This window comes from Schistocerca nitens, chromosome 4 (genome assembly GCF_023898315.1).
Source record: "Schistocerca nitens isolate TAMUIC-IGC-003100 chromosome 4, iqSchNite1.1, whole genome shotgun sequence".
NCBI lineage: Eukaryota > Metazoa > Arthropoda > Insecta > Orthoptera > Acrididae > Schistocerca > Schistocerca nitens.
In genome coordinates, this window is record NC_064617.1 from 333,593,874 (window position 1) to 333,618,264 (window position 24,391).

The window sequence follows — 24,391 nt, forward strand, 5'->3', positions numbered from 1 at the left end:
AACACTTTCACAGACGAAACGTCCCTCGAACGCCACTTTTGCAGGCAGTAACAAGTCAGTGTCTGTAACTCGTAGAGTTGACAAAGTGCCGATCAATTTTCAAATTTACACATGATCATCAATTTCAATCGTTAACTAGCACGCACATCGAAGGTTATGGATACCAAAGCTAGCAGACTTTCAAAGTTCGCTGTTCCGTTACTACAGTCAGTAGATGCCGGTCAAATAACAATTTTCAACAGATGGGTAAAAAATTCGTAGTTGTAAGGTCGAATGAATCGACGAATTTAGTGGGACTGAACCTCTTCAATGTTTTGGTCTTCACCATTCACGAGGGAGCGAATCAAATTGAAACTGACATCCCGAATACAAAGTTAGCGTTTGTAAAAATATGAGAGTTTTTCCGACGCAATGCGTAGTGTCGAAGGTTAGAAGGCATACGTTATGCTGAAGCCAAAAATGCTATTCCGAAATTTTGCGAAGCACTCAGTATCTCTTTTGTGTTAAAAGAAGAAGTAGGAAATCAAAATGACTAGAATGAGTTTACCGAAGGCATAATATCTACATCTACGTGTATACTCGGCAAGCCATCGTACGGTGCGTGGCGGAGGGTACTCTGTACTACTACTAGTAGTTGTTTCCTTTCCTGTTCCACTCTCAGAGTGAGGGGAAAAAGACTATGTGTCTCCGTATGGGCCGTAATATCACGTGTCTTATCTTCGTGATTCTGCAGTCAGTTTCAAATGCCAGTTCTCTAAATTTTCTCAATAGTCTTCCGCGAAAAGAACGTTGCCTTCTCTCCATGGATTCCCATTTGAGTTCCCGGAGCATCTGCGTGTGTTATTCGAACCTACCGCTAACAAATCTAGCAGCCTGCGTTTGAATTGCATCGATGCCTTCCGTTAATCCAACCTGGTGCGAATCCCAAACAGTCGTGCAGTACTCAAGGACAGGTCGTACTGGCGTCCTATATGCAGTTTCCTTTACAGATGAACCACACTTTCCTAAAATTCTCCCAATAAACCGAAGTCGATCATTCGCCTTCCCTACAACAATCCTCACATGGTCGTCCCCTTTCATATCATTCATAGGCCTGTGCGGTTTTACCTCCAGGTATTTAAACGGCGTGACTGTGTCAAGTAGGACATTACTAATGGTGTATCCGAACATTATGGGTTCGTTTTTCCTACTCATCCGCATTAAGTAAAATTTTTCAGCATTTAGAGCTAGCTGCCATTCATCACACCAAATAGAAATTTTGTCTACGTCATCTTGTATCACTTTCGACACCTTCCCGTACACCACAGCATCATCAGCAAACAACCACAGATTGCTGCCCATCCTGTCCGCCAGATCATTTATCTACATAGAAAGTAATAGCGGCTCTGTCACACGTCCCTGGGACACTCCTGACGCTACCCTTGTCTCCGATGAACATCTCTGTTGAACACTTGTCGTCGGGTACAGCATACAGGGCTCTATAACTTACGAAGTCTTTAAGCCACTCACATATCTGGGAAAGTATTCCTTGTGCTCGTACCTTTGTTAACAGCGTGCAATGAGGTACCGTGTCAAATGCTTTTCGGAAATCTAGAACTATGGAATCTGAATGTTGGCCTTGTAATCTTATTCTCCCTCACATCACTTGTTGATCATCACTCATTTCCTAATTAATATCTTTTAATAAGCTTCCAGACGGGTAAGATTTACAAATAAACTTTTTTACTTATGTTCTTTTCTCGGGATTGGCTGCAGTTCGTCAGGGCTAGGGGTTGATTCTTAAGGCAGACATTTTTGACATTGCAGGTTACATATGACATGATAATGTTTAAATAAGCCTGCTCCGTAATTTCTATTCTTGTAATATTTATTATGTCACATTTTTCTATATCACACCGTCATTACAATTTCCACTTCATTTTCAAAAATTACATTTTTATTGCCAAGCATAATAACACGTCCGATCACATCAGAGACATGCCCACTGCTGCTCATTCTACGGTACTAACAATATTCCAAAGAGTTTACAAACAAAAAGAGTTTACAAACTTTCTTGAGAAAAGAAGAATATTCACCAAGTTATATCATTATTTTGTAAATGAATCTAGGAATAAATTTAATAATTAGCGTCAGATTGCGTAATTAAAAACAGGAATTTTAAGTGTGACAAATATTTCTTAATTTCAAATGTTTCTAAAAGAAGAGCGATTTTAACTGTACATTCAGAGTTAATACAAATCGATTGTTATAAAGTAATAAAATAATTTCTCTTTATACATTTTGGCCTTAAATATAATACGTACATCGTGTACAAAATCATATGAAATTTTTTTAGGAAAACAGTTGATATAATATTAATCTATACAAGATTCGAAAATATTTTTGGTATCTATTACTTCTGCTGAATAAAGGTAATGTTGGAGGATCGTGTCCCTTTACACCCTTCATCCATATTTCTTAGTATATCATGTGAGAAAAGGGCGAACTGAGTTTCACATGAGCGATGATTTGTAAAACGGTGCTGATTCGTGGACCAGTAGTAGCCAATGGCAGACGTCGATCGTAGTTGCACAGAATCCGAATGGCTCACTTCAATTCTGCGGAGATTTCAAAGCGATCGTTAATTCTCGATGTATTATTGTTTCATATCCTATTACATAGCCAAAAGAAATGATGTCAAAATAAGTTGATGGTGTGTACTTTGCCACGCTAGATTTTAATGAAACATTTTTGGAAATTCTTTTGGACGACGTCACTCAGATTTATGGCGATAGGCACTCCATTTGGTCTCTACCGTTACAAACGGTTACCCTTCGGAATAGCCAGCGTACCGAGTTTGTTCCAGTTGTATTTAGGTCAGTTAGTTTGGAAAGCTCTGAACGCTGTGAACTATATTGATGCATTGTTGTTTCAAGCACAACTCCACAGGAACTCTTGTAGAATTTGGAATATGTTCTCAAAATACAGGGAGTTTAAAAAAGAATGACCTGATTTTGTATGATAATAATTACGAAACATGACACGTGATAGAAAGGAAATGTGTGTTGGTTGAAGGGACGTGGCCTAGAATTTCAGAAAATCGCCGTTAGATGTCAATCTATGCGTCTTCTCAGTCATAAGTAAGATGGTGTTCGCTCAACAGAAGCCGTTTTGTGAGCTGCAGTTTGCAAAGAGTGAGTCAGTGATTCCGGTCTAGTGTGCTTTTCATCGACGTTTTTGCACCGATCCGCCTGCACCCAAGAACATTCATCGTTGGTATCGCTAATTAGAAGAGACAAGATGCTTGTGGAAAGGTAAGAGTCCATATCGACCCCACATGGGGGAAGGAATTCGGGAAACGTTTCAGCAGAGTCCCTGATAGCCCATTCGCCACGCAAACAGAGAATTGGCAATGCCTCATACGACTGTCTGGCAATTTTTAAGGCGTTGCTTGGTCCATAAATCACACAGACTACAATTAGTGATAAAAGTAAACGGTTTGACATCAGAAATGCTCTGATAGAACACATCGAAGACGATATTTTTACCAAAATTATTTTCAGTGATGCAGCAACATTTCATATTAACGGTAAAGTAAACTTGCATAACGTGCATGTATGGCGACTGCAGAATCCTCACGAAAGAAACTCACGTAAAAAGAACTATTTTTGTGCTGTTTCTTGTGAAAAATTGTAGGGTTTCCTCCTTCTTAATGAAATCGCTGTGATTGGAATGAGCTGTCTTCAAATGCTGCGGAAATGGCGCTTTCTACAACTTCAGAAGGACTGTGATGACTTCAATTTCAACAGGGTGGAGCTCCACCACAGTCGCACAACAACGAACATAAATTTCTCAATAACACTCTGCCTCAACGCTGGACAGGGCATACAGGACTCAGAGACACTGCCCTGCATTCTGGACCTCAAAGATCACCAGACATGACCTTCCACGATTTTTTCTTGTGGGGATATGTGAAAGAAAGTTTGTTCATTTTCCCTTTGTCTCTGACATAGAAGAAGTGAAGAACAGAACAACAGCCACCATAAATTCTGTAAAATCAGATATATTATGTAACGTTTATGACGAATTTAGCTATCGTCTACATGTCGTTCGTACTGTTGCTGGTGGACGTATAGAACAATTGTTATAGCATTCCTAAAACTTTAAGATTTTGTGACTATTTTTCAACGCATTCTATGTTGGTAATATGTCTTTGTCAATAAATATGGAGTTCTGAAATCAGATTATTGTTTTTGAAACATCTTATACTACAAGCGGCACATTTGAAATACAATGAAGATAAGTGCATCTTTTTTCAACGGGAAGTGCAGTACTCTGTGAGTATACGTCATCAAGCCAATGCCACAACACATTGGCGCCATTAAAAACCTTCTGGCTCTCAAGAAAATCGAGCAATTACGTTGGTATTGGGACAAATAAATTATCAGAAGTTTCTGCCTCATGCAGCTTCCATCAGTGAACCACTGCAGAAGCTGTTATATAAAGGCATCACATGGAACTGGAACAGTGAATGCCAACATGAGTTTACAAATTGAAACTATGTTAACTTGACGCCAAATGTCTTACAACATATGATGCGAGCAAAATGCGTACAGTTACTGCAGATCCCTTAGACTAAGAAATAATCACTCTTCTGCGACAACCGATCTGTCACATGGACATCATGGTTTTGAACGACTAATTGAGTCCGCTTCAGACTCTGATAATGGCACCAATTGTATCTGCGCACAAAATTTTCATGGTTGTGTTGACGGACGTAAATTTATTCCTCTCACAGATCATAAACCTTTAGTGGCTCTGTCTGAACCGAACAACTTCTCCTACACGGACAGCCCAACGTTTGCGGCACTTGGCGCTATTTCTGTCGAATTACGACTACATACTCAGATCCACAGCACAACATGCGAAAGCAGGTCTGCTTTCGCGTCTGCCAGTAAGGTAAGGCAATATGTTTGACTCAAGATTGATGTTTGTTTTTCAGCAGACATCAACAGTCAAGACACTCTGAAATATTTCCCAGGATACTCAACTTTAATTGCCAAATTTGAGCCTAAATGTCCTGTTTGTCTAAGATCAGACAATATATCCAGATGGTGTGGTCTAATGATAAGAAGTTACCCAATAAACAAGAGATTAAATCTTATTTTAATATGAAGCATTCACTTATAATGTACAAAGGTTCATTTTGGAACGTTCAAAAACAGGAAATGCATGAGCGGTTATTCCTGCGGAGCTTAAATCTAAGGTATTACAGATGCTACATAAGTGTCATTGGGGCATAGTTCGCACCAAATACAGAGCATTGCTGCTGGAAATATATTGACAAAGACATTGAAATTCTGTTGGCTAAATGCTGCCTACGCCAAAAATAACAATCAGCTCCATCTTGACAGTGTAGTCCGAGGCTACTGGCGTAAGAACTCTGGTCGCGTCAGCATACTGACTTTTGCTCTGAAGCTACTGCTTCATCCTCATGAACGCTGTCTCCATATGTGTATGTGTGATACAGATGTCATCGGTATCTTCAACGACTTCTATTCAGCCTTTGTCAAAGGTCTCTCTATCGGAGGACTGGACTGTTATTACTGTCAATAGCACACAATTTTCTTCTCAGGCATTTAAACATTTTTTTTGAAAATAACGGCATTTCGCACGTGGGACTGCGCTGTTTCATCCTGAGGTCAATGGACACACTGAATGATTCATATGGACTTTCATGTAGCACGTGACGAAGCTGGTTCACCAGTGCAGTAAAGATAATACTTTACTGATCTTCCTGTTTCAGGACAGAGCCACTCCACATTGTCCACGGTCTCCAACGGAGAAATTCCGAGGAGGACCGCATCGAACATTAATATCAATTTAAAGCCACTCGTGCATCCACAAGCTGAGCCTCGATACCAGTCGAAATGTTTTTAAACTGAATGATTCGGTACTCATTTCAGTGTACAAGGATGAGAAAAAGACATGCATACCAGGCATTTTTATAGAACTGCTCGGCAATGCTATGTGTAAGATTAAATGTTTGTGTAGAATCGCAACGTGACATAAAAAGCAAAGCCACACCGAGCTCGCATGCATATAGGCATAACTCCTAAGGGGACGTACATTAATTACGTTAATTACGGGTCTGGCAAAATCTCACCAAATATTATTTAAATCTCATGTCAGCTTTTTAATTCAGAGAATATATATATATTATAAAACGTTCTCACCAATCCTTATGGCCTCTCTGAACTGGACTGAATGCTGCACGTATGTGTATACCCAGGGTTCCCCGATTTGAAATAAGTGCTGCACAAGTGTCATATTCCATTCGATGAATTCTCTCCCGCACGATTAGAAATGACTGTGTGTTAGTCGGTGAGTCAGTCGTGATATTCTTGAACGCATATAAAGCCGATATTACTGTGTTCAAGGTGAATTTGTATCATAACTTTTACAACGTATATGCGAAGCTGAATGCTGGCAAGTCGAAACACATATGAGAGCAAGAAGTTAATCGTTTGTGGAAGAAAGCTAAACTGAAGTTCACGGACAAGAATTGTCTTAGTGATCACATAAATCAAGAGACTGAAAAGCTATGCCATCATACGATTCAAAGGAAGTTACAAACAATGTTGTCTTTCATCTTCAAAGTAGGTAAATGTTCAATGACGTACAATGTGTGTAATATTCCAATAAATCTGAGTTTTTCAGGGGTCTGTCAAAACAGTTAATACTACTTTCACGGAGCCTTTTTTGTCTGTCTGCCTCTGTCTGTGTGTTTATCCGAATACTACTTAGGGTTGGTACGTTTGAAATAATGTTTTCAATCATGCGTTAAAAACACTCTTCAAATCACTTTCTAAATAAAACCTAGTCTTCTTAAAGTGTCTTAATCAATCCCTAAAACAAATAAAAAACACCTTTTTTACGTATTTTTTGCCAGCTATGGGGTAACTCTCACATGAGGGGGAGGAGTTCCCACCACATATCACGGGGGTGAGGGGAGGGGTCCAATCACATCTCATCAAATGGGGGGGAGGGGGAGCACCTAATTAAAAAAAATACTTCTCGTGTAATTAATGAACGTCCCCTAAGGCTGTTTTCTTATAGAAAATCAGGAGAGCTGACTGAGGGATCTTCCAATGCAGCCGGCAGCCACTCTTACTAGGGCTTCCAGTAAAGGGACCCAGCTGTATCGAGCCTGCAACGAACTAATGGAAGTGGATGTCACGCCTCCCATCTCAGATCAGCCTACGGATGTCGAAAAGGCGGAAACTTGACCGGCTGCCCCCTTACTATGGTATTGCCTGGCTTTTCTGTGGTGCCACAGGCGATCGCCAAGGAGAGCAATGTATGTACACCAACCAAATACGCACACTGGCAAACAGGAAAGCAGGACGCTAATGAAACCAGCTGGCTTCATCAGCTTTCCCCCTCCCCACCCCCCACCCCGCAACCACCCACAAGGGCGGGATGTTGTGTACCAGACAGAAGATACACTACAAATTGCGCGAGAGACCGCTACCACCTAGGCACAACTACTCGCATGCTGTCTCATTTACGTGTAGCAGCATCCAGATGGTTCTGACAAGCCGGAATTATCTGCCTCTTTCCGAACCACTTCCTTCTGGGCATCGTGTACGCCCACAGACAGTGTGGACAGAGAATAGGGAATGCTGTATGCTGTCAACTACGAAGTATTTCGCTTTCGCCTTGTGCTGGCGGACATGAATATTCTTCTGCCGACAGGCCGAGAAGTACATTAGAGCTCTACCATAACTACGGTTCGCTTTTTTTGGTGCAGTACTCAAGTGACGTTGGAAATGGTAGGATTACTAGCAGTATTGGTAGTATTGGTAGGAAAATAAAAATAAATAAATGTCTGAGAGAAACTGGGAGTCCACGACGTCTCATTTTCTTGTTTTTCCCGTAATTCGAATCGCACACCATTCAGTGTTAGACTCTTGTAATTTTTATATCCCTACAAAGTATAAATTGCATTTCATAAATAATGAAAATTAGCTGGTCGCGTGACTTCTGCGCTCTTATACAACCAAAGCAATTACTTTCGACGCAAGTACAGTTTACATACACTAAATCGTAAATACGAAATTCGTTTATCAGTAAGAGAAACATGTGTTATAAATTATCTACGAAGCATTGAAAAGCGTTTGATTTCTTTTTGTTTTGCGTTTTTTTCTAAATTTTGCTTTGATTTGATGAATTTGCATTGTTTTTCTTTATTTATGCTATAACATCCCTCTGTTTCGCGCTATAAATCAGCAATTTTCGAATAAAATCTGAATTAAACATTGACAATTTCAGTTTTGCTATGAAATTCTGTTTATTTTTAAGTAACATATAGGAGGATAACCATGTAACGAAAAAATATGCGCAGGTTATGCGGCTACTTATATATGCTCACTCGGTTTCTAAATGGTTCACCGTTTCCAGTTTCTAGGCGAATCTAGTAAGACACTGCGTACAGAAACAATGGGATCGAAATGTGGTGACGGCCGATAGGTGTGCAATACACGTAATGCACAGGGAACGCGGTTACGATCTTAACGGACCAAAGGTACTACGAAAACTACAGTAGTCTACGATTACTGGTGATAGTCTACGGCAGCCTATGGTAGACTTACAGCTCTACTCAGAACACAATGTGCCGTGGACACTTGGCAGCTCCACAACAGCAGTTAGGGAGTATTGTTCAGTGCCTGCAGTTAGCTCAATACAGTACTCTGAAGAGTACCTTCCGACTTAGTAGCCACTATTTACGAAGAACTACAATCAATAACAGAGTGTCTGTAGACATTACTTTCAGTGATAGTGACTTAGGTTTTGAACGTCTATCTATTATTTATTTATTGCAAATTTAGATACCTGTTACCAGATTTTTTTAAAACATGTAATAAATATTACAGTTTTCGTTTGTCATCTTTCTTGTAGTTTCTTTTCTTTTAACTGAATATTTGACAGGGAATAAATACTTAATAAAAGACAAATGATTTGAGGTTGAAATAGAAATAAAATTTTGTTGTTTTAAGAAGAATGTAATAAGATGATAGGGTAGAGGAGAGATGTGTTGGTGTCATGTCCTCGGAATGGTTTTGTCGAGCTGTTGACTGCCAATTACAACAAAGTAATTTATAGTTAGTAGTAGAGAAATGATATTGTTGATGCTATACATTAACATCAGTTATTCATCCAGGTACAACGCCGGTTACTTTCTTCTTATATAGATTGCCAGCACCTTACACTACATTTAGTATTCTAATCTTTAACTATTATTTGACTGGTATGTACAATTTGTCAGTGCACTTTGGCATGTCATGTCTGATTCATAATTGTGGGTATCTTATTTGCTGTTACATTTCATCTTCCTCCTCCCCAGCCTCTTCAGTGCCACTGTTGTCATTGCCACTGTGGTTGTCGCTGTCCACCCTCTGGAGATTGTTGTTACGTTGAATATAGGGGTGTTTCTTAGGCCGTGTCAACAGGTGGTCTTCATGTGTTGTTTTTGAAATACTGTCTGTGCCCATTGATCTTGACCTCTTATTGCTGTGTATATATGCTTTTCTATTTCTGTGCAGTCTAAGTGTAACGTATGTTTGTTGTTTGCGTATTGCCCGCAGAACACAGTGTGTTTTGGGGAACCTTAATTCCCGCAAGTGCATGTAAGTGTCTGTCTCAGAGACATGGTTGAAGTGTATGGGATGAGGTCCGTGTCCACTTAAGAAACGTACAATACCGTGGCTGGAATCGATTTACTTCATTCTCAACCGCTCCCTCAGGGAGGAAGTTGTGCAGTCTACATCCCTTAGCACGTAGTTCGCACTCACTTGCCATGTATTCAGATGCCCACATTTAAGGTGACTTATCGTCTGTATCGGTACACCAGTCATTGTTTGTACCGTATCTGGTCTCCACATCTATAACCAGTATCTTGCAGCTCTGTATTTGATCGTGCTATCTATCGGGCGTATTCCGAGCGCTACACACTGTGCATCCATTGAGGCGGTGCCGAAGGCTCCTGATAGTCTAAATAGGACATTTTCCTGCCCTTGTTTGAGTAATGCTTTGTTTGTGATCAGGTTTAGTCTGTGTGCCTACGTGGTAGCTGCAAAGCTGACAAGGGGAGGCCGCCAATTGTGCAATTCAGATTCGAATCATACTGCGCATAATAAAAGCTCATGGCCAGAGATGTAATGTGGCAAAGCACCAAGATGCACTTCTCAGCCGTTGTCGAGAAAATCGAGTTAAAAGAAACCATTGCGGTGAAATACTCTCTACGATTAATGATTTTCTACATCGTCGTGGCGCAGCGGTAAGCGCTCGGGTTCGTAATCCGAAGGTCGCCGGATCGAATCCCGCGCCATGCAACTTTTTTCATTATTAGTTTTTTGTAATTCAAATATATATATATATATATATATATATATATATATATATATATATATATATATATATAAACTATTAATGAATTGCTTATGCATGTTGGTGAAGGCGGATCGCTCTCCAATTGTACCGCCTCCATTTTTCCGTTTTTTTTTAACAGGGTGTACCAAAACTCTCACGTCCGCCCTGATTTTCGACGATGTTATAAGTTGCGCCAGGGACCGCATCTACCTTCTTTCGAAGTTAGCAGGCAACTACGCTGTTATGCGGCGGCTCGTTTCGACCCATTCAACATCTGTCCATCAAGTGTAACGAGCGAGTAACGGAGTTTATATTTCATACCTGCCACAGCAAATTTGTGTTCGTGTCGTCTCTATTCTAATTCGAACGTTTTACTTACGCTATACGTATTCGTTTCGGAATCTCGTTTATAACTATACGTGGTAAACATTATGAAGACAATTAATAACATTTGTGAAATACAACTTTATTTGCGGAAAACATAATGATGTTCGAAGTCACCAGTTTTTCCACGACAAACGACTTTCAACAACTTATTATATGCATAATTGTTGCAACTGATTGCCGGGATATATATATATATATATATATATATATATATATATATATATATATATATATATATATATATATATATAGTTGAATTACAAGAAACAAATACTAAAAAAAATGTTGCATGGCGCGAGATTCGATCCGGCGACCTTCGGATTACAAACCCGAGCGCTTACCGCTGCGCCACGACGCTGTAGAAAATTTTTAATCGTAGAGAGTATTTCACCGCAACGGTTTCTTTTAACTGTCGGTTTTCTCGACAACGGCTGAGAAGTGCATCTTGGTGCTTTGCCACATTACACCTCTGGCCATGAGCTTTTATTATGCGCAGTATGAATCGAATCTGAATTTCACAATTGGCGGCCTCCCCTTGTGAGTACTGACTGAAGGAGCGCACAGTGGTATGTCCGTATGGCTGGTGGAGGTAGTTCTTACTGTTTTGGATTTAACCTCAGCAGTATATGTAGCATTTTTCCTGCTTTTCTGTTATTAGCCTTATGTGTTCGTGGAAGCTGAATTACTCATTTATATGTATTCCAAGATAATGTTTTACATATGCTCATTTGATGTTCCTGTCCCCTATTTAAACTGGAGGATTGCTTTGGAGTGATCCTTTCAGTAACGTGTATGTTGTTTTGTTTTCGGCTATCCTGAATGTGTTGTGACACCACTGTGTAATTGTTTACAGTATTCCACCGGCTTTCTCTTCTAGCTGGGCTCTGTTGTTTGCAGTAAATACAAATAATAGGTCATCTGCGTAAGAGACAGTTCCGTCTGACGTGTCATACCCATCTAGAAGTTGCAGGTTTTGAACAGCATTACCCCACGCATAAAACCGTACCAGAGTACCATTTTGAGACATCATCTTAATAAATGTTATTTGTTATTTCTTATTGTGTTGCCGCATCATTATTGTAGTGTCGCCCTACCAAACAAGTTTTTATTAACAAGCGTGCAAATCAGCCACCATTAAAGAACCGTAACAGGGAAATGGTTTTCTGCTACCGTGAATGTTTGGGCTGAATTAATAGTAGCATTCAGTTAATACATTTATAACAGAATGAAACCTCTGTACTTAGGTTCCGAGAGGGGAAAGGTCGGATGGGAAAAACCGACTGGTTGAAACCGATACCGATATTTTAGTTCTGAATAACCGGTATTTTTCGGCATTTATTTTTTGTTTTTTACAGACAAGCAGTTAAAAACTGATATATTAATTTACCATGGCAGTGGTGCTACAATTTTTGATTTCTAAATAACATTTTTTTTAAAAAAACGAGTTTGGTAGGAAGAGCTATGGATTCTCAAAGATTCGTATCGTCTTTGAATAATGTTTTTTTCCCATTGAAGGAGTCGGTATAGAGATCAATATATAAGAAAACGAGTATTTATAAACCAAGTGGAGAGTAAATATTAGCCAATGCTTTAATTCATTATTGAAATTTTATCATATAATCACTTCTCGTATATGTTATACTTTGCCTATTATCTAACTTCTTCGTTTGAATATTTTGAAAAAGGATTTTTTATTTTGTCAGTAAAAAATTAGTTGCATTAAAGTTCCTATCAATATACAACACAGGTTTTTATTTAGAAATAATCAAGGAAAAAGAATGTTACAAATTTGACACAGTCGCCATTATTTGTCCGTCATTTCTATGAAATAATAAGAGAGCAATGAAGTTATGGGATCAGTAATAATTTAAGAACTTAGCAATTCATTAATTTTCGCAATAAAGATAGAAAGTAACTGATCTGCTGCCTACGTCTAAATACTGTGCCTTTATCTGCATGTAGCCCTTGGAAACACATAAAACTTAATACGGAAAATATTCTCTAAACACAATTTTCACCCTTTAGCACTAACCATTCGTATGATTTTTTAGATGAGAAATAAAAAATTAGAATCAGTGGTAGAAAAATGATGATTTTTTGTAGTATTCGACCCCTAATTACTTTACGAGAAAATCAGTAAACGATGGATGGAATACGTTTTTTTTCCCCCTATATTGAGTTTCGATTCCCCCCGAAGCGGGCGGGCTGGCAGCAGCTTAGTATGCCGCTCTTCAGCCTACGGAATTTGTGTTAAAAAGATGAAGGTAATAAGTAATAAAAACAGGCGATAAAATCGGAGACTTAAATGGTAACATGGCGGAAAATCGTGGATCTTAAAACGTAGAACAAAGGGATGATGATGGTAATAATATACATATGAAGCAGACAGGTAAAATAATAGACAGACAATTAAAAAACACGGCGACAGTCTGGTTTCTGTTCGCAAGAGACATAAAATTCACACCCAGCGACAGCATCATTTCTGTTCGCAACACATTGGAAAGACGAACAACACTGAACATTCACTTGAACACTGAACTAAAAAGTTGGCAAATATGACATACCACAGCCGAGGGCAGACAGGGGGAACCTGGACAGATGATGGGAAAAGAAAAAGGGGGCCAAGGAGAGGAAAAACGAAGGGGGGAGGGGGGAAAGGAGCCGATGAAGGACGAGGACCCATAAGAGGGGGGAGGGTGCTGGGCAGACACGACAGGGAGTGGGGAAAGGCAGAGCAGAGAAGGGGAACAGAAAAGGAGAAAAGGACTCAGGGGGGAGGGGGCGGGATACGTTTCCTTTTTTTTTTCTTTATTATCATTTTACACGTTACACAAGGTGGGCTGGCAGTGGCAACAGTACGCCGCTCTTCAGCCACAGGCAGTACAAGAGAAAACAATGAAGACACAAAATGAACATAACATAACGGTGGACAAAAACAGTAGACACAGTAACGAAAAAACACGAAGCCTTTCACACGCGAAGAAAACCAAAGAAACTGTTAGCCCTGTACACGAACACTGATGATGACACACGTGAACAATGGAGCGTGGGCGGCGAAAACACTGAAGCACAAACACGACGGCACACACACAAAGCCGATGGCGATGATCTCTGGCGCGCTAATGTCCACTTAACATGTGCGAGTCCGGGGAACTGCCAAAAGGGGAAAAAGGTGGGGGAGGAGGGAGGGGGGAGAGCAGAGATGCCAGTGGCAGAGGAGGTGGGGGGAGGAAGGAAGGTATGAGGGTAGGGAAAGCCCGGGGGGAGGAGGGGGGAGGTAGGGAGGAGGGAGAGAAGGGAGGGAGGGTGCCCTGAGGGAAAAAAACACAGGAAGCGGAAGAGGAGGATCAAAGTTGATAGGAGGGGTAGATGGAGGGGATGAGGGCATCATCAGGCAGGGGGAGCTGGTGGAAGCCACCTTGGGAGAGGGTAAGGAGAGTGGAGAGATGGAGAGCAGGTGGGACGTGGAAATACAGGCACGGCACTGGACAGGGGTGGGAGAGGATGGGAGAGACAAGCGGCTGAGGGGGATCTAGTTTATGGGAGGTGTAGAGGATCTGTATCCGTTCGAGGAAAAGGAGTAGGTGCGGGAACGGAATGAGTTCGTACAGGATCTGCGTGGGGGAGGGGAGACGGATGCGTTAGGTGAGGCGGAGAGCATGGCGTTCGAGGATTTGAAGGGATTTGTAAAAGGTAGGAGGGGTGGAAATCCAGGCAGGGTGGGCGTAGCAGAGGATAGGGCGGATGACGTTTTCTTTTATTTAGCTATTTTATTTGATATTTTGAAGGTATGCTTAGTGCGAGCGAATTTAAGTATTTTTCAGTCTTTGTTCGATATCTACGTTTAATGCTGAAATAACAGCAACAAAAAAATAAAAAAATCGGTTATTTCAGCATCCGGTTGTTTCGTACGGTTTTTCCATTCACGTTGAACTGGCGATGGAAAGGCTTCAGCGATAACCGCCGTCCGTAGAGCAAGAGCGCCCTCTCGCCTTCATTGCTGACGCCACTGCCTGTATAGATGATCGCTTGGACGTGCACTGCCGCGTGCGTGTGTAGGAGCTTGCGTTGTGTGAGACGGCAGACTCGAGCGGCGCAAATAAGCAGGAATCAGGTCAGGTAGAAAGATATGTATAGTGCAGGACGGCCATTTCCAGCCAGGAGCGGGGCTGTCCGTCCGTCCGGGCGGCTGCGTGACTGATTCGGCGCCCGGGCCTGACAGCGCTTAAGGCGCACGCCGAGCACCTTTCGGGGCCGACGGAATAGGGCCGTACACATCACGCCCGGCTGAATAATTGAGCGGCGCCATCGACCGGAAGCGGGAAGCGCCATCCGAGTGGCTGGCGGCCAGTGCGACGGCCGACAGCGCCGTGGGAACACCCTGCCTGCCTGCCTGCCTGTGTGTGCGCGCCGACCGCCGCGGCTCTCCACAGCGTCGCTAGGGGACAGCGCCACTGCCACCTAAGTCACCACGTAAGGCGCCGCGCTCCTCCGGAGGTTCCGAACCGAGTGAAACCTCTTCATAGAATTACTACTGATTAGCATTTTGACCTAATGCCAACATAACAATCATTTGCAACCGATTATTTATTACGATCACAGCTGCTGCATAATATACACTGAAGAGCCAAAGAAACTGGTACACCTGCCTAATACCGCGTAGGGCCCCCGCGAGCACGCAGAATTGTCGCAACACGACGTGGCATGGACTCGACTAATGTCTGAAGTAATGCTGAGGGAATCGTCACCTTACATTCTATGAGGATGTCCATAAATCCGTAAGAGCTCGAGGGGGTGGCGATCTCTTCTGACCAGCACTTCGCAAGGCATCCCAGATATGCTCAATATTGTTCACGTCTGGGGAGTTTGGAGGCCAGCGGAAGTGTTTAAATTCAGAAGAGTGTTCCTGGAGGCACTCTGTAGCAATTCTGGACGTGTGGAGTGTCGCAAGAATTGCCCAAGACCGTCGGAATGCACAATGGACAGCAATGGATGCAGTTTATCAGATAGGATGCTTATGTACGTGTCACCTTCCAGATTCATATCTAGACGTATCAGGGATCCATCACTCCAACTGTACACGCCCCAAACCATTACATAGCCTCCACTAGCTTGAACAGTCCCCTGCTGACATGCAGGGTCCATGGATTCAGGACGTTGTCACCATATCCGTAGACGTCCATCCGATCGATACAATTTGTAACGAGAGTCGTCCAACCAGGTAACATGTTTCCAGTCATCGACTGTCCAATGTCGGTGTTGACGGGCCCAGGCGAGGCGTAAAGCATTGTTTCGTGCAGTCAACAGAGGTACACGAGTGGGCTTTCGGCTCCGAAAGCCCATATCGATGATGTTCCGTTGAATGGTTCGCACCCTAATATTTGTTGATGGCCCAGCATTGAAATCTGCGCCTATATGCGGAAGGGTTGCACTTCTGTCGCACTGAACGATTCTCTTCAGTCGTCGTTGGTACCATTCTTGCACGATCTTTTTCCGGTTGTAGCCGTGTCGGACATTTCATGTTTTACCCGATTCCTGATATCGACGGTACGCTCGTGAAATGATCGTGCGGGAAAACCCCCACTTCATCGTTACTGCGAAGATGCTGTTTCCCATCGCTCGTGCGCCGACTAAAAAACCACGTTCAAACTCATTTAAATCTTGATAATCTGCCATTGTAGCAGCAGTAACCGATCTAACAATTGCACCAGATACTTGTTGTTTTATGTAGACGTTGACGAACGCAACTCGTATTCTGCCTGTTCTCATATCCCTGTACTTGAAAACGCATGCCTATACCAGTTTCTTTGCCGCTTCAGTGTAGCCTCATTACTAGTTTCTTCCATTAGTGGTCATCTTCAGATACCCTCACGGAAAAAAATCGCAACCCCAAAAAAAAAAGGTAACGTAGAGTAATGAAATTTTAGGAATACATTTGCCTTGGTAAACATTTATAAGTGATTAACATTGCAGGATCGCAGATTAATGTAACCATGAAATAAGCCTTTAAAAAAGTGAAATGATGGTACATAAACAACAGTTGTAACCGCCAGAACGTTGAATGCAAGACTGAAACGTGCGTGCATTATGTTGTACAGGTGCAGATGTTAGTTTGCGGTATGCACTTCCATGCCTGTTGTACTTCGTCGGTCAGTACAGGAATAGTTAATGCTGTTGTGGATGACGCTGGAGTCGGATGGCATCCAATTTGTGGTCCATTGAAGACGGAACTGCTGATAGAATAGACCAAGGCAACAAGTCGACGCTCTCTAGAGCACGTTGGATTACAATAGTGGTATACGGTCGAGCGTTACCCTGTTGGAAAAAACACCCTCGGATGCTGTTCATAAATTGCAACACAACAAGTCGAATCACCAGATTCGCGTACAGATTTGCAGTCAGCGTGCGTGGGATAACCACGAGAGTGTTCCTGCTGTCATACGAAATCGCACCCCAGACCATAACTCTAGGTGTAAGTCCAGTGTGTCTAGCACTCAGACAGGTTGTTTGAGACCCTTAGCTGGCCTCCTAATAACCAACAAACGGCCATCACTAACACGGAGGCAGAATACACAACAGACCACCACAATTCCTTCCAATGTGTCCCCGCTTGACATCATTGAAGTCGCAAATGGCTGTGAAATGCAGACAGGGCGTCTGCACCGGAGCTGTCTTTGATGTAGCCGATTTATAACAGTTTGTCTGCTCAAATTGCTGCTGCTGCAGATGCAGTACGATGCACCACAGCCATATGCCGAACACGATGGTCTTACCCCTTGGTAGTGTCACTTGGCCCTCTGGATCATGGTCTTCTTGCGACCATTTCTGGTGACCAACGCTGCCAGCAATCATGTACAGTGTTAAATTCGTGCCTAGTATTTCTGCAGTATCGCAGAATGAATATTCAGTTTTTCGTAGTCCTATTGCACGACCTTTTTCAAACTCAGTGAGGTGCTGATGATGGCGTCTTTGGTGTAGTGAAGGGAACTCACCACGTCCAATCTCAAAGGTAGCTCACGCTCATCATCACCTTTACTAGCGCCACTCTTATGTTACAGGCGCGAAATATGAAGATGTATCATCTTTGCCGGCCGGCGTAACCGAGCGGTTCTAGACGCTTCAGTCTGGAACCGCGCGACCGCTACGGTCGCAGGTTCGAATCCTACCTCGGGCATGGATGTGTGTGATGTCCTTAGGTTAGTTAGGTTTAAGTAGTTCTAGGTGACTGATGACCTCAGATGTTAAGTCCCATAGTGCTCAGACCCATTTGAACCATTTGAGCATCATCTTTCAGATGTAGAAACACGCCTACCAATTTTCGTTTATGTCGCACAACTCCTTCTTGGTGTTATGATTTTTTTTCCGTCAGCGTATACAAAATGGAAAGAAAAAATGGCAGTCATAGGGAATGCGCCAAGGCAGCCTACTGCATTATTAAATATACGGAATCATTTGAAGTAAAATATGCACGAGGGTTATTTTTTCTGTGGTGTCACCGCCAGACACCACACTTGCTAGGTGGTAGCTTAAATCGGCCGCGGTCCATTAGTACATGTCGGACCCGCGTGTCGCCACTGTCAGGATCGCAGACCGAGCGCCACCACAAGGCTCGAGAGACTGACTAGCACTCGCCCCAGTTGTACGGACGACATTGCTAGCGACTACACGTACGAAGCCTTTCTCTCAATTGCCGAGAGACAGTTAGAATAGCCTTCAGCTAAGTCCATGGCTACGACCTAGCAAGGCGCAGTTAACCATATCTGGAGAGAGTCTCACTTGTATTATCAAGAGCAATGTACAACAAGAAATTAAAGTTAAGTATACGAGAAGCTCCGTTCTTTTCTTTATAGCTTTCATCACGTATCCTGTTTCAGACTGAACGCAAGACGGCGAGAGTTGACGCGTGCCCTTTCGGCTACCTCCCTTGTGTCTAGACTGTCTTGTCTAGACACAGCATTTTCCATCTTCGATCGGTCGCAAAATAGAAATGGTGTAGCATTTAGCTGCACCTTCCAGCTACTTCCCTACATAGCCACCGCTCCCACTTAGACATTTGTATTATGTTTCAAATGGCTCCGAGCACTATCGGACTTAACATCTGAGGTCATCAGTCCCCTAGACTTAGAACTACTTAAACCTAACTAACCTAAGGACATCACACACATCCATGCCCCGAGGCAGGATTCGAACCTGCGACCGTAGCACATTTGTCTTAGCGTGATACGAACTTTCCAGTATCCTTGCCATTGAAGGCAGCCGCCTGTGATTTCCGCCTATTCGCTACGCTAGCCTGCAGTTCTTCGTCTGTGTCAAAATGCTGCCCTTACAGCCAGCGGTTCATGTGAGCCAAGAGACGAGAATCAGAGGGAGCCAAATTCTGGCCGTATGATGCGTTATCAAACACTTCCTATCGAAAGCGCCTCAGCAGCGTGTTCGTTGCACCTGAAATTTGCGACTGAGAATTGTCGTGAAGAGGGAAACGCATGGGCTGCAAGAAATCAGCCGAAACCCCTCGGCAGCACTTCGCCTTTGGCAGGAGACACCATTTTCTAGGCATCTTTACACGCTCACTGCGCGCTCAGAAATGAAAAGTGTTACTTGATGCAATAGACGGGCATACTGGAGACGTTGGGCAACACAATGCGCAAAACGTCGTCGTGATTTTAGTTTCTCGACCGTTCGGTGGTTGAAAAAAAAAAAATTCGTATACTGGAAAACAAACCTGGCGCACAAATTGTAGGACTTGATACAGTCGAAATGCGAGACGTTTTCAGTAGGAACTTATGGTCTTGGAAATAATCCGAAGCCAGATAAAGCTCTGGAATGTCGGGAACAACAAGCACAATAAGTTCATATACGCGATAAATTTAGTAAAGATAATGTAATATTTTCGTGTACGTGAGGATGGGTGTAGCTGGACTTAGCATCTGAACACTTTTCTTTGCATGTACATGACGTACTATAATGTTATACACTCCTGGAAATTGAAATAAGAACGCCGTGAATTCATTGTCCCAGGAAGGGGAAACTTTATTGACACATTCCTGGGGTCAGATACATCACATGATCACACTGACAGAACCACAGGCACATAGACACAGACAACAGAGCATGCACAATGTCGGCACTAGTACAGTGTATATCCACCTTTCGCAGCAACGCAGGCTGCTATTCTCCCATGGAGACGATCGTAGAGATGCTGGATGTAGTCCTGTGGAACGGCTTGCCATGCCATTTCCACCTGGCGCCTCAGTTGGACCAGTGTTCGTGCTGGACGTGCAGACCGCGTGAGACGACGCTTCATCCAGTCCCAAACATGCTCAATGGGGGACAGATCCGGAGATCTTGCTGGCCAGGGTAGTTGACTTACACCTTCTAGAGCACGTTGGGTGGCACGGGATACATGCGGACGTGCATTGTCCTGTTGGAACAGCAAGTTCCCTTGCCGATCTAGGAATGGTAGAACGATGGGTTCGATGACGGTTTGGATGTACCGTGCACTATTCAGTGTCCCCTCGACGATCACCAGTGGTGTACGGCCAGTGTAGGAGATCGCTCCCCACACCATGATGCCAGGTGTTAGCCCTGTGTGCCTCGGTCGTATGCAGTCCTGATTGTGGCGCTCACCTGCACGGCGCCAAACACGCATACGACCATCATTGGCACCAAGGCAGAAGCGACTCTCATCGCTGAAGACGACACGTCTCCATTCGTCCCTCCATTCACGCCTGTCGCGACACCACTGGAGGCGGGCTGCACGATGTTGGGGCGTGAGCGGAAGACGGCCTAACGGTGTGCGGGACCGTAGCCCAGCTTCATGGAGACGGTTGCGAATGGTCCTCGCCGATACCCCAGGAGCAACAGTGTCCCTAATTTGCTGGGAAGTGGCGGTGCGGTCCCCTACGGCACTGCGTAGGATCCTCCGGTCTTGGCGTGCATCCGTGCGTCGCTGCGGTCCGGTCCCAGGTCGACGGGCACGTGCACCTTCCGCCGACCACTGCCGACAACATCGATGTACTGTGGAGACCTCACGCACCACGTGTTGAGCAATTCGGCGGTACGTCCACCCGGCCTCCCGCATGCCCACTATACGCCCTCGCTCAAAGTCCGTCAACTGCACATACGGTTCACGTCCACGCTGTCGCGGCATGCTACCAGTGTTAAAGACTGCGATGGAGCTCCGTATGCCACGGCAAACTGGCTGACACTGACGGCGGCGGTGCACAAATGCTGCGCAGCTAGCGCCATTCGACGGCCAACACCGCGGTTCCTGGTGTGTCCGCTGTGCGGTGCGTGTGATCATTGCTTGTACAGCCCTCTCGCAGTGTCCGGAGCAAGTATGGTGGGTCTGACACACCGGTGTCAATGTGTTCTTTTTTCCATTTCCAGGAGTGTATATCCCAGGCGTTGGATCGGAAAGGGAGGTACAATTGAATGACCATCTCGCTCCTCTGATCTGATACCATTTGATTTTTGGAAGAAAACATTCCCTGTGCAGAGACTGTGATTGCCTTCTTGCAAGGTATTATTATTTTTATTTTTGACTCAGTCACTTTTTATGACACAATCATAACCGGTTTCGGCCTTCAAAACGCATGAAGACTTGATCATCAAATGCTGCCCATAGCATTAGAAGATGGTCTTTGATGGCCTAAAATGGTTATCACGGTATCACAAAAAAGTTTGTTATCAAAAACCTCGAGTACGTGACAAAAATTTTCGGCAAAGAAACACGTCTCACCAGGATACTTGTAGCATCTGATGGGGTTCGTAAATGAATGGTGTACTTGACAGAGGGCGCCAGAATTATCTGCGAAGGCGTTATGCCAGTATTGAATGTGGCAGTTGCCATTCTGAACACCTTCGTACATTACCTTCGGTGAACTTGTTCCTGACACTCCAGAGTACGCAGGATGTTAAAAAGAAGTGTTCCATATTTTGGGAGGTGGTGGCGAGGACCGAAAGAAGACAAAAATGTCCAGTAGACAAGGTGTCTAAACTGCATACCTTAAGAGCTATTAGCACTTCTTCATCGTCACTATTGCGAATCACCTCTTATACTGAACGAGTGGTCATAGCTCTTAAGGCATGAATTTTGCAGCCCATGTTTACTGGACATTTTGTCTCGTTTTAGTCCATACTACGCCTCTCGAAGTACGAAACACTTTTTTAAAAAACTCTTAATATAATCCCATACATTTTGACTACCCCAAATAACTTTTTGTCGAGAAGTAAAAAAAAAAAAAAAAAAAAAAAGAAGACGTATCCAGAAAATATTCTTTAGCTGCCAGAATGGCTCTTTCTTCTACTTTTGTTTGTAACGAAGAGGCGAAGAGCGGTACGACTTTTTTTTTAAAATAACATCCTGCGTTTTTTATTCGGTAGCCCACTTAGCCTCCTCACATATTCACATAAACCAATATTCAGATTAATAAGAAGCAGAAACTGGGATCTTTAATACCATTTTGTAGTGCTTCAGTCTACTGTGGGTACAAAAGGGGGTACATTCAAAGGCGCTCATACTGTTGACCATGGACTGTCACACACTGCCCCACACGTTGGATGAAAGAATTCATTGCTGTTTGGAACATTGGTGCTGAGGTGAATTACAAACAAGGACCATTATTTTTCTGTACGGAGTTGTTGCAGTGTCGTGGAAAACAGCGTCTTTTAAGCATCCTCAAAGGAGGAATTCCACGTGTCAGGGGATCGAGCATGCCAGTTCACTATCCCTCCACTCTCTATCAATCTGGCAACATATCTTCCGTTCAGACCATGACGTGTATGCAAAGCATTTTTTCTGGGAATCCATCGACTTGCTACCACATAATCATTCTGAATCTTAGTAGAACTTCACCCAGAAGACGAGTATGAATTTATGCGCGAAAGATACCATGTGCCCTTGCATTTAGGTTAAAATTGATGAAATAAGGGCCAATAATTGTAGTACCAAGCATACCACACCAGACACAAACTCTCCACTGCGGATGATGTTCCAGCCGCAAGACATCATGGGTTTTGGCTGGAACCAATAAGGCATATTCTTTTTCTTTGCCTGCCCTTTATTCGAGAAGGAACATTCATCGGAGAAGTAGTTCTGGTTGAAGGGAACTTGCTGCTGTGCCCACTGACAAAGCTGTACACGATACTGGAAATCATTCCCAATAAATTCTTGATGTATGTGTACATTATAAGGATGGAAATCATGACGTGTTACAGTGCGAAGTACACTGATTTTAGGAATGCGAATCGCCTGTTCAAGCTTTCGTATGCTGACGTGTGCATTCATTGCAACAGAACCGAAGATAATAATTTTGTGGGCTTCGTTTGTGCGAGTTGTGCTATGATTATATTGTCTTGGGTTGAAACTACCCGTTATCTAAAATACCACAACAACACAAGGAAACAACCGTCGAGAATGTGGTTCCTTTAGAGTTTCTCTGCCTCAGTAGCATTAGGCTTACATTCATCCACAACAAAAGGAAAATGATGATAAGGCAGTTTTTAATCAGGGGCTACCTTGACTGCAAATACTTGTAACATATTGTTCAAAAGTACCAGAGCACTGTACTGCCTGTACCTGTAGCATAAATAAGAACACGATGGCAATTTCTGTTTTGATGTCTCACATTCATCGTGTGCAATGATTTTAGAAATACGAATCCCCTGTTCAAGCTGTCGTATGCTTAGTTGTGGATTCATTGCGACACGACCGATGACAGTAACTCTGGCAGCTTCGTCTTATGATTGTGTTGCCTTGGGTTGAAACTTCTCGTTTCCTGAAGCATCACAACAAGACTAGGAGACAACCGCCGGAAATGTGGGTTCTTGTAGAATTTCTCTGCCTCAGTAGCATTAGGCTTACATTCAACATGTATATGCTTTTCGTTGATGTACATTGTACTTAGGCAGATTTTCAACTGAAAACAGTTGACGGAATGACCAGTGAACGTTTTGCTTATGTTTTTATTTGTCTATTGTCAACCCCAGCAATTCGGCCTGTGGCAATATCCTGGACACCTGCAATAAATGATTGCGTAAGAGTCAGTAACGTCTCTGGTTTGTAGTAACGTGAAGTTTACGCGAGTGGTACACTTTGATGAGTTTTTGAACATATTTTTAGGAGAGGAGGTGAATTACCGGATAAAAAGTGTAGAGTATTGCTTAAAAAAAGTGCTGCTACGCATATCTTCTCAGCGAACAAAACTACAACAAAGGCGATCATGCCAGTTGTGGGGGGACGTTCATGAAACATGGCTGAAAATGTGAATTTTCAGTTTATTTTGTATTTGTGAAAATTCATGGTGAAACCTTCTTTATTCCTAAAGTTTCAATGATGAAATCGCTTGAAAAATAATTTAATATATGACGCGACCTTCCTGCCACATCCACTTCTTGCAGCAACACTTCAATACTAGCTCTGTGAACAACGATTCCGGGACCCATCTAGAAGGCTGTGATATATACTCTTTGGTGTTAATAGATCATCTGTGACTCTTGTCTGTGATATGAAGGGCAAGAAGTTGGAAGGAGAAAAGGGCATTGGTGCACGCAACAGACTCTCAAAGAAGATGATAGACGCTCTTCAATTGTA

At 43.1% G+C, this 24,391-nt stretch overlaps 1 protein-coding gene across 1 annotated transcript in view; it reads left to right on the top strand.

Moving 5' to 3' along the window:
• Nucleotides 1-15,156: 15,156 nt before the first annotated feature.
• LOC126252289 (uncharacterized) overlaps nt 15,157-24,391 on the top strand; it is a 485,958-nt gene continuing 476,723 nt past the window's right edge. Inside the window, exon 1 of the mRNA XM_049953169.1 lies at nt 15,157-15,270. The gene's annotated coding sequence lies outside the window, so the exon portion shown is untranslated. The remainder of the gene's footprint in view (nt 15,271-24,391) is intronic.